The 12,115-nt window shown below is 36.7% G+C and overlaps 2 protein-coding genes and 1 pseudogene across 15 annotated transcripts in view; 1 reads left to right on the top strand and 2 right to left on the bottom strand.

Moving 5' to 3' along the window:
• Positions 1–12,115, top strand: part of Pf4 (platelet factor 4) — a 114,827-nt gene that overhangs the window by 23,335 nt on the left and 79,377 nt on the right. For all 14 annotated transcript variants that reach the window (XR_007341478.1, XR_007341470.1, XR_007341475.1 and 11 more), the window contains one exon: positions 9,406–9,476. The gene's annotated coding sequence lies outside the window, so the exon portion shown is untranslated. The remainder of the gene's footprint in view (positions 1–9,405; positions 9,477–12,115) is intronic.
• LOC107158780 (C-X-C motif chemokine 2-like) overlaps positions 1–12,115 on the bottom strand; it is a 114,937-nt gene that overhangs the window by 25,241 nt on the left and 77,581 nt on the right. The window lies entirely within an intron of this gene.
• Positions 1,790–1,949, bottom strand: LOC125611320 (annotated as a pseudogene).

The following is a 12,115-nucleotide window of genomic DNA, read 5'->3' as shown; positions in this document are numbered from 1 at the left end:
GGGGGGGGGGTGTTCGCCAGGCGGGCTGGGGGCCTTTCGCCGGGCCGGGTGGGGACCCTTCTCGCCTTGCCGGGTTGCCTGGGGCCGTTTGCAGAGCCGGGCAGGCAGCGGCCGGGGGCCGTTTGGCGGCGGCCGTCAGTACTGGACCTCTGCACCGCATGGCCGAGATTCACTCGTCTGGGACAAACTGTCACCTCTAATAAACTAATTCCCGGCAGGTCTCCTTTCAGCAGAATTTTGCTAGAAGTTCCTCAGCAGGTAGAATCCAGGCTTATTAATGGGTCTTTCTAATCCCGTTAATGTGGAGATACTGAAAGTGCTGCTTCCTCGCCGGCCGCCATGTTGGGTCCCCCCTTTACTCCTTTTTGAAAAAATTCCTTGTTTTGTCTTGGTTTTATCATAAGGTGTGTGTGTGGTGGGGGAGAGGTAGGGAGAGACAGAAAGAAAGAGGATAGAAAGAGAGAGAAAGAAAGAGAGAAAAAGAGAGAGAGGAGCAAGGTCACACACTGAATAGCATGGAGATATGGGATTTGGATCCAGGCAGGACCACCTTCTGTACACCATGCTCTTCCATACCGAGGGATACCTTGCTGCTCTCTGACTTCATGTGAGGCGACAAAGATCATCTTATTAAAGATAGACCTGATTGCAGTGGAACAATTTGTGCATTAAATTTACGAAAATCACAAGTCAGATCTAGGTTTCATAGAGTCTGAAGATCATACCATCACAGGCCTCTCTTAAAGAAAGAATAGAAATGAAAATGCAGAATTAGGTACAAAAAGAACACTTATTTTGAATAAGAAAAGGATATAACAAATTACAAAAGAGAAAAAAATAACAAATTACAAAATAGATTTTCATTAAAGAACTCCCTGTGTGGTGTTTGTCACATCAAGTAGGTAAAGGTGATATTTGAATTAGAGATTTAGCACATTTAAATAATATTTGGGGCCATTTTAGTAAGTTGAAATCTGAAACGAAAACAATGATATAGCAAAGTAGGTATCTCTGAAGTGAGAAACCAGTGTTACAACAGTGAGATTTATAAAATGATTGTCAGAGCTACTATATATTCTCAGCATTATTGTAACTTTCAATAACAACTTGAAGATTGCAAAATTAGAGATATTACCTTTTTCCATTTCAAACTTTTAATCATTTGAAAGATTAAGAAGAGCATGTAGGTAAAAGATATACTTGATTTTCAAAGCCCTGAGGAGACTATTGCATTCAATTTTGAGTATGAAGACATAAATGAGATATTACAGAGTGGGCCTCCATTTATACTGAAGAATGATTTTAATACTAATTTTACCATAAATTTGGATTAACCTTAAGGAATTTTTTTAAAAGTAGAAAGTGTATGGGGTGGGGATGTGGTTCAAGCGGTAGCGAGCTCGCCTGGCATGCGTGAGGCCTGGGTTCGATCCTCAGCACCTCATACAAACAAAGATGTTATGTCCACCAAAAACTAAAAAAATAAATATCAAAAAATTCTCTCTCTCTCTTTTTGTTTTTAAAAAAGTAGAAAGTGTATTGCTATCCACAATGTACCATTCACAATTGTCTGTTTGTGTAAATTTGGATTTTCAGCAACAACTTGGATTTAAAAAAAAAGGAAAAGTCTCAACAGTGAATGAGATCAGCATGTATCCTTGTCTTTGTGTGCTCTACCTTGGGATGGATAGATGAACAGAAAAGCACACCCATAACAGTAAAATCACTCCCAAGTTTTATTTATATTGAAAGTTATTTGTTGTGTTGAACTTAAATTATATTTACAAAATTATGTTAGGTGTTTAAAAGACTGTCCACACCACCTCTAAAATACTTCTACTCTACATTCTTGGTTACATACTTGTGATTTCCTCTTTATATAGCAATGATTTTTAAACTGATAAGAACAGATACTACACTTGATCTTAGCCAAAAGGCCGAGAAGCGATGAACAATGATTTTTAAGATAATTTTCTACACAAAGAATAGAAAGATATTTCAGTTTTTCCTTTAAATATCTGATCAAAATTTGTTTTTATTATTGAAAAAACAAATAACTGCTATTCATTCCAATCATTGGAAGGAATGAAGAAACTTTTAGTTCTAGGTCCAGACACTAAAATGAAGAATAAAAATCATTGTCATCTGTCTTCCATAGACATTATGATTATGAATGCCTCCCAAGTCAGCATGCAGCTCAACTTTCATGTGTATCCTAATGGTGACGTATAAGTTTATGCAGAGCAGATGACCACCCTACCAGAAGATGGTAGGAGGTAAAGTGGGCGATTCCTCCACTGTGAGAGAGCTCTGTGTATGCAAAGGTGCCTTCAGTTGACAGAAATCAGGAATCCATTGGCTGTCAATAGAGAGCATCTTGCTTTTGTTTCAGAGAGTCATTTCCCAAACTTTCTCTGCTCCTCTAATAGCATTGCTCTTTGTGTCTCTAGTATCTGTTAATCTGTAATGTAAAAGAAATGCTCTTGTACATTAATGATGGAAATTATGATATTAAATGACATTGGGTTTTATCAATGAAAAAATTAGCTATTATTAAATACTTGGGTGCATAAAGCATGCAACTTCACATACAAATTTACCCCCTGTGTGTCCACTTTACTACAGGAGCATCCTCTGCAAACAGAGGTCTTCTGATAGATTCTATGTAACATGATTAAATTCCAGTCAAATATGATCATTCCAATTAAATAGGGGGAAAAGTAAGAAAACATTGTAATCCAATTGTTGAGTATATTTCTGAAATGGAAGGGTTTATTTTGTCTAGGATTGATGCTAGCTCAATACTCTGCTTATGGATTTTCACTCTGATGACAGAAAGAATTTTTCTCAGACTAGCTTTCAGCTATCTCTATTGGAGGCTTGTTTTTCCCATACCAAAGTCATTTTGGAGTGTATACCTTAGGGCCCATTCTGAGTTCAGCATCAGGAAGCTGGGTGATTGCACACAGTGAACAAAGGTGTACTCCTAGATGCAATTCTCACTCTAGGATCTAATAAAAACAGAACCATTCATAACATGACTGTGAACCAATATTTATCACTAAACCTAACCCAAATATGAGTATCCTCAACTCAACTTCCCCTTAGCCAAATATCAAAAATACAGCTACTCCAGCATCACCCAATATAAGGAGAAGTGCCAAGAAGGGAACTGGAAGTGAGACAGAGAGAAAAAGCAATCCTCATCAATTTGCTTAAAATGTATGACATCAATATATTTAAAAAGGATATGAGCACATGAGCACATTACTAGGGCCCCTCCCAAGGCCTTGACAAACTCCTGAACTAGCAAGGGGTTAATCTGCTTCATGGTACATTCACCTCTGACTGTAATAAGTTTCTGATCCATATGATTAGCAGTTGTTGCTTAAATTATGTAAAAATGTTCCTCCTTTTGATTAGTAACTGTGACATTAGTAACTAGTAACAGTGACAAGCATAAGAAGATTCTGTTATATAGCCAAAATGGTGAATCATGCCTACCTACGTCATCGTAATGGTATTATGAAGCTTCCGTTAGCTTAAATTTGAAGAGATTTTTCTCTCCTTGGCACTAAAGTGGTATTTTGAACTAGTCACATAGATTTCCATCTGTCTTTCTGAATCTCCAACTCAAACCAATTTCCTGTTTTCTATATTAAAATTTGAAAAAGTTTTATTTCATCAAATTTGTAAGCCAAGTCTCATTTGATTTCCTCTTTTGTAATTCCTTAAAGCAAATTTTTTGCAGGACATATTTGATTTAACTTTTGTCTAAAGATGTCCAATAACTTTTTTTCCTCTGGCAGCATCTGTATGGAAATGCTTAGGGAAAGGGATTTAAAAGGGAGATTCTGAAATCCTTGGGGAATTCCAAAGGAGGCCAGAGCTTTCTAGCCATGTGAATTAATGACATTGTCCAGGAATTAGTGAGTCATGTGTCAGGCATACTGAGGTCAGAATGGGGCCAAGAGAAGGAAATAAGCCTTGGACACAGGAACTCCTGTCTGCTCAGCCAGAATGACTGTGAGAGACTAACTTCATTCAGCAGATTTTTCTTGAATGTTTTGTATTTGTGAGGTGCTTGGGATTCAGGTTCAGTTTCTATTTTTTAAGAGGTAAAAATTTAAGAAATCACTTAGGGATAAGTACAGTTGGCTACAGGAGAGCTTCTAGGCTAGGGAGAGTAGACCATATTATCTTAACCTATGTAAGGAGGTGGAGGTTGAACTAATGAGCTCACAGGAAGTAATCCAAGCAGTGACACTACCTTGATTGAATTATAAAGATTGTATAAAGAAGGGGAAGTATATTCCATATAGAGAGAGTCAGATGAGCAAAGACTCAAAAGGTACGACAATTTGGTAGACTAAAGCTAAGGGTGGGTGGAGGGACAGATAGATCCAGAGAAGAATCTGAAGAGGATGGGGGGACAAGTAGACAAAAATCGTTATCACGGTCAGAATTGTAAATTCTATCCAGAAGAGAATGGCACATGGGTAGACACTGAAGATAAAGCCAGGGAAAGGCATAGCTAGATTTGCATTGTAGAAATTTCATTTGGTAGAAGTGAGTGAACAGTGGAGGAGAAAGTTTGAGGCCTATGACTGGCTACCCAGCTCCGTCCAGTGCCTGTCCAGCCCTAGTCTCTGCTTCGCTGACTCAGAGCATTTGATGCCCTGGCTATTTGTATTTTAATGTGTGAAACAGAACTTTGTGGAAACACCCCGTCATTAACTACCTTGGCAGCTGCTTATTTTTTCCTAAGCCCTTGGAAAATGAACAGTAATAATCATTATTACATTAAGAATAATAATGACAGTAATGCTTAAAAAAATACAGGCAATGTCATATATGGGAGGATCCAGATATAAGATTGATAGCTTCAATGGGTGAAGGTTCAAATTTTGGGGATGACCTTTCTCCATGAAAAGTGAATAAGTGACCTGCAGCCCATCCAATGACTTCTCTTGCTAGAGCTGCCTCTGCAGCAGGCCCAGAGTTTCTGAAGGAAAGAGCACGTGGGTCCAAAGGCTAGGATTCTGGCTCTCCTTTAAAAATTCCCCCCTTTAAAAACTCTATGCTCAGTTTCTAAATCAAGCCCTCCAAGACAGGGGAGAAGTCCTGTCTATGTGCTCCTTTGAGCCCTCTGCCTATGCCATAACACTCCACAAGCTGCGTGTTTATCTGCCTGTTCATAGCCTCACTGGACCGCAAGATCTACAAAGGAAGAAACATCCTATTCACAGTTACACTAACAACAGGAACCAGTGTTGGTCCATCCCATGCTGAAAAACTGTTAATTAAATTATTAATAATACTCATTTTATTAAATAACATTATTGAATTAGTGAATAAATTAGGTTCAGAAAAAAATCAAAAAGTCAAAAACATCAGGAACTAAATATTTAGAAAATAAACATTTGCTTTGCTTTTCCTGAGCAAATTAATATACATTTACACTCTCCCTACCCACCTCTACTCCACCCTGTGTCCACGTGGCTTCTGTGAGCACCTGTTCGTTACTTGAGTCTGGGAAAAGAGTAAAGGCACTGATCAAAATTAAGTATTTACTGATTGTAACTACTTCAAGAGATGTTCTGCTTATTATACCCGGGCATTGAAGCCAGTCTTGCAGAACTAGATGAACAACAGTGGTTCATCTTTGGGCTGAGCAAAGAAGATTCACTTGGTGTTATGGACTGAATTTTTTACCCTAAAAATTCATACATTGAAGTTTGAACCCCCAGTACATCTTAGAATGTGACTGTTTGGGGAGATAAGATCTTTAAAGAGACAATTAAGGTTAAAGTAGGTCACATGGGTTGTCTTTAATCCAGTCTGACTGGTGACCTTGTAAGAAGAAGAGGAGGTACCAGGGATGCATGCACACAGAGGGAACAACCAGAGAGCAGCTCTCTGCAAACCAAGGAGAAAGCCCTCAGAAGAAACTAAACTTATCAAAACCCCCCTCCTTTTTTTTTGGACTCCAGAATTATGAGAAAATAGATTCCTATTGTTCAAGCCACCAAGTCTCTGGTATTTTGTTACGCTAGTCCTAAGAAACTAACATTCTTACCAATTTTTTTTTTATCCTCCTAAAGCATAAACTGGTATTTCTATGTTCTATTTCTTGTGGGGAAATTCCTTTATCTGTTCTTTATGTATGCAGAGATAGGAATATATCCTGATACAACACATTGAAAAGAACACAATATAGAGCCAAGTGAGGTGGCACACACCTGTAATCCCTGGGACTAGGAAGGCTGAAGCAGGAGGATCACAAGTTTGAGGCCAAGCTCAGCAATTTAGTGGGGTACTAAGGTGCTTAGTGAGACCCTGTCTGAAACTAAAATCAAAAGGATTGGGGATGTGGCTCAGGGTAGAGCACCCCTGGGTTCATTCCCAGTACAAAAAAAAAAAAATCATCCTGTGGTATCACTACCTCAAACAAATCAAATCATAAAGAAACATGAGACAAATTCAGTTTGAAGACATGTTCCAGGATAAAGGAGACTAAAGAGACAAGACAAATTAATTCCCTATGCGGTCTTGAATTGAATCCTGGGACAGTTCATCCCCTATCTTTATCTGTCTATCTATCTATATCTATCTACTTACCTACCTACCTACCAACCAAACCATTCATTCAACCAGCTTTTCATCCATCTATATAAGGGGAATTGATGAGATAGTTGTCACAATTTGAATAAGCACTATGAATTAATTACTATTATATCACCATTAATTTACTAATTTTGATAATTATACTCATGTTTCATAAGAGAATTTTCTTGTTCTTAGGAAATGCTGGGAAATCTGGGTAAAAGTATTCTGGAATTCTTATACTCTTCTTAAACTTTTATAATTTTAAAGTCATTTCAAAATATAAATATTATTAAAATTATGGATATAAATTATGAAAACAATCAAACTGAGAGGTATGTACATTGAACAATCTAGTTAATATTATACTAAATCAGGTTAAACTTTAAGCTTGTGAAAAATAGTTAAAAGACCATGAAGCATTTAATTGTGTCAGAGTGAGTTCGGGTACAGGTGCAAAGTGCAGGGTGCATATTGGATTTTGAGTAATTTCCAGTAATGCAGTGCAAGGATGAAGGCTCACAAACATTTAGTGTTGCAATCATTTAAAAGTCTCAGGAGCACTCCAGCCTGCACAGTCCTCAGAGAACATCAAGCAGACTGGTGTCTGAGGCTGTGCGAAACTGAGTGAAAAATAGCTCCAGCCTAACATGACTTCCCAAATGGCTCCTGCTCAACTGTTCTCTTGGCAGTTTCACACTGTGTGAGGTAGAACAATGTTCCAATCAATGTTTTCTTTTATCTAACAATGTTCGCAAAAAGCAAGGCTATCCAAAATGCTTAGAGACTTGCCTATTAAAAACAAAACAAAACAAAACAAAACCCTCTACTTCTATTCATTTAATGTTGGCAGGACTGCAAAATGCAAAATATCTTCTGTAGGCCCTGGATACTTTTACCATTGTGAAACCCTTCCACCACAATACTTCAACATGTATTTTCTCTGTTTTAGGCAAAATTTAAGCATGTTTTGCCAGGTGCTGTGGTGCACACCTGTAATCCCAGTAACTCAGGAGACTGAGGCAGGAAGATTACAAGTTTGAGGACAGGCTCTGCAACTCAGTGAGGCCTCAAGCAACTTAGGGAGGCCCTGCCTCAAATTAAACATCAAAATGGACAGGAGATGTGGCTCAGTGGTAAAGTGCTTCTGGGTTCAATCCCCAGTCCCCCCACCAAAAAAATGTTCATAGGCCTCTAAAATTATTGTGGGCCCCAGGTCCTATAGGCATTATGGCTAATGCCTAAGTCAGTCCTGATTTGTGTTAAATTTTAAATTATTTATTCCCATGTCTATACCATTAAATAAAATGTTTGAATTTATGTAGGCATGATTAATACAATGCAGAGCTTGTTTGATAACACATATATTTTATATGTCCAAATGTTAGCCAAATTGAAAGACCTATAAATCATGACGTATCTTATAACCATTAATGAGTAATATCTTTCATTGGGAGTGTGCAGTTGGTGATTACTGCTTATTAACAGTGAACCAGAAAGCCTGCATCTTTTTACTCAGTGTTCTGTTGATAAAGACTCAGACAATAATAATTTCCTGTTTTGAAGACCCCTGATGACCCCTAGACCATCCAGAGAATTTTACTTATCACAAATAGTGTGGTTTTAGCATAAGGCTTCCCTATTTGTATTTTTCTTTTGTCAACACTGAAGTTTTTTGTTTGTTTGCTTATTTGTATGTTTGGTTTGGGAGTATTTCTATGTCATACTCAATGTTCTATTTAGTCTTTCTAAAGGTAATTTCTCTGTTGATGAAATTAAAGTTTCCCTCCTCTAAATAGCATTGTATTTTCACAGTATAAGAACTCCAAAATCAAATAGAAAAAAATGCCATATGGAAATTCAATATTAACTTTAAAAACTATAAATATTATTCTTTATATAGGAAGTTATTCAAAACAGTAAGAAAGACAATTAATATCAAGGGCTAGCCTAATGTTAGGTCTGCTATCTGTAGTCACTTGTTTCTTAAAATTAAGACATTTCCCAGGATCCTCAAAATCACCATGTTTGAGTCTAAAAAATATCTAGTAGAATTGTGCCCTTTGGTAAAATTCATCTCTTATCCATTTCTGTTTTTACTGCTGCTACTGTGCCAAGTGTGAGTAGAAGCTTGTGTATCCAACACATTCTTCACACTTTTCCATGCCAAATTTATCAAAGAACTAAGAATGATTCAGACTGGATCAGACTATAAACATTAAGGTATCATGAAAACGTTATCAAAAGTGCTTAGTTATTTTGCTCCTGCAAATGTAGAATAGGTACTGAGTATACAGAGGTAAAATAACATCAAGATAAAATGTCTGTCTGTGAAATTTAACATGGTACTCTCTATCATCCATCTCCCTTTAGCTATTGTGGCCCCTTTGTTTCTGAATTTTGGAACAAACCTTCCATTTATTTGATATAAGCAGATCTTGAAATGCACTTCGGGAAACTGGCTAATCTGACATTCTGCAGAGTTAGAGCAATTAGAGAAGCAGGAGAAAGTTTTTGAAGTGGTAACTAAATTCAAATTGAGAATTACTTCCAGTGAAGCAGATCTAGGTGCATGTTGGCTCACCCTAGCAATCTGACTATAGGTACCTGGGGAATCCACTTCACTATGATACTGGAATCCACTGGCCTTTATAAGTGAGGTACCTGGGGCTCTGAGAAAATTGGGAAGACATCCTCTTGAGATCTTCAATTTACCACAGCATCAAAGGACCATGATTTAATGGCAAATGGAAATCTTAAACCAGATAAACAATCTCAATAGTCTCTTTCTCTTTTTAGTGTGAATTTTATTCATGAAGAGAATTCTGCCTGGACCTGCAGATGGAAGATTGCCAGATAGTTCTGAGGAGGTGAGTTCATTTCCTCAATTAAAATTCTTTGTCATAGAACTAATAGAGAATATTAAGAAAAGTAAGCTCAATAATTTTATGTATGCTATTTTAAACAGAAAATATAGCAGGAACATTTTTTCTTTCTAAATAACTGAAAATGTAGAGAAAAACAGTAAACCTCAAAGAGTAATAATTTCTCAAAAAAAGCATAATAAAAATTTCTCACCAGGCACAGTGGCACACTCCTGTAATCCCAGTGGCTTGGAGGCTGAGGCAGGAGGATCTTGAGTTCAAAGCCAGGCCCAGCAAAAGTGAGGTGCTAAGCAACTCAGTGAAACCCTGTCTCTAAATAAAATACAAAAAAAGGGCTGGAGTGTGGCTCAGTGGTTGAGTGCTCCTGAGTTCAATCCCTGATACCCCCCTAAAAATTCTTTATTTTTTTCTTAATTTACAATTTTTTGTTTCATTTTTAGGGATGAGAAAAAAGTGAATAATAAAAATTTATAAGGGCAATTATTCTATAGTTCCCTCAAATTCCTTAGTGAATATGCTAACAAAATTTTAAGTAAACAAAATTCAGAGTTGTAGCCTCTGCTGTGGTCCCTGATCCATTTCATTCCATCTGTACCACTTCAGTGCTTGCTCACAGGTTCTTCTTCAAAGGACTTCCTCCAGCCACCAGAGTTTGTTATACAACCAGGGCCACAGGATGAAAATTCTGGGAAATTAATTTCCTTAGAAGCGAACTTTGACTAATTATCCACTAGAGTGGTGTTAAGTGTTCCAGCTTCCTTCCTTAGATGGGACAATACTGAGGCATGTACTGAACATATCCAGGAAGCTCTGATTAATTCCCAGCAGTCCCTTGCCTGATACTTCACTGATTGCCTTCTCTTTCCACTACATAACCCTTCTCACAAATTCCAAAATTGCTTCCAAAATAGGCAGCTTATACTGTGATCCATATCTGGTGGCTTTTATGGGACACCAAACCAAGAAAACAGCTTTGACTACTTTGTGGAGCTGAAAACCAACCTTTAATTTCTCCTATGTTTCTGAACTGGTATAGAAATGTGGCACATCTGTCACACAGGAGTATTGAAAGTCCATGTAAAACTGTTTTGAATTGTTTTTAAAGAGTCATATAAAATATCAGTTTCAAATGCAAATTAATTAAAAAATTATATAACATACACACATAGAGATACTGCATGCTGATATAGAAAAGTAGAAAGAAAATATTTTATTTTATTTATTTTATATTTATTTTAAGAAAATACTTTAATAACCTGGTGGAATATTTATATTTAGTTTAGATACTTAATAATGTTATATTAGGGAACTTTCAATGCTGCTGCTCTGTCTTTACTCGTATTTTGCTTACTCTGTCTTTTGTTTTCACTCATTTAAGGCTTGAACTGTTAGACCCTTGTGCTAGAGCACCATTCCTAACATAGTTTCATTAGATTTGAAAAACAAAATAGTAAAGACTCTCTCAACAGTAATTGCTCAAAATTATTTCAAATGTATCATAGGTCATTATTATCTTATTTAAGTGAATATTTTGTCCAAACTGAATTTTATTTATTCCACTTTAAATCCAATGTCTTTCCCCTTTCCATTTTGGAAGTTTGGAAATAAACATGTTTGTTCTATGTGCTGTCTTGTTCACTCTTTTCTCCCTTCCTTCTTTCATGGTAACTGCAAATTTTTGGTAATCACTTCTTATTTTATCTATCACATTTTAAATTATGAAATTTAAAATCTTCTATGAATTTTTAAAACCTTTATGTAAAAAATACAGAATTCCACCAGAATAAATTTATAAATTTATATACTTGAGTCTCTCAGTGGTCAAATGTTTTCTAACTCAAGTTCTTATCATCAAGCATTAAAAAAAAAAAGTCAAAAGCATTTGTTCTTAGGCTGACTTCAAACTATGGATCAACCAATGACTATGCTCAGCAGGAGTTAGCTCTCTTCCCTCTGAGTGGTAGGGGTAAAGGGATGCAAATGAGGATGAGTTTATGAGCCAGATATAAGCAAACAAAATTTACACATATGAGGTAAAGAAAAGAAATCCTCTAGCTGTAAGATCCTCAGGGCAAATTTACTGGCATTTATTATGCATCCAGTTTGTATCACAGTTTGCTTGCTAATTCTTCATAATAAGGCCATGAAGTATATTGTATTCTCATTATTTACTATTGAGCAAATTGAGGCTCAATGAGGTTCAGCAACTTGTTATATAATTAATAATGTATCTGAGTAGTAGTTGAATAGTAAAGCCATGTAGAAGCTCAAACGAAAAGTAAATATTGAGTCTCCTCAGGATATTTAGTTCTAAACACCATGCTGTTATACTGCTACCTCAGGACACCTGAACAGTACCATACAGATTGCAAGTTGGTATGATGTAGACATTGTTAGACTAGCGAGGATGTTGATTATGCTAGGGATTCTGATGACTGTGGATCCATAGCACTTGAAGAGTTTCCTTGTCCTCACTGCTGCCTCCTCCTATTGTTTATTTTAAGACAGCTTAATGAGATTGCATATATGGTTAATCAGGGTTTAAAAATACAGCCATGTGGTAACTTCTACTGACAAATGGACTTCAAACAGATCACTTCTTCCTGAAATCTGACTCCTCTTCA

This window comes from Marmota marmota, unplaced genomic scaffold (genome assembly GCF_001458135.2).
Source record: "Marmota marmota marmota unplaced genomic scaffold, marMar, whole genome shotgun sequence".
Classification (NCBI taxonomy): domain Eukaryota; kingdom Metazoa; phylum Chordata; class Mammalia; order Rodentia; family Sciuridae; genus Marmota; species Marmota marmota.
Note: the sequence above shows the minus strand (reverse complement) of the source record. Positions and strands in the feature narration are given on the sequence as shown.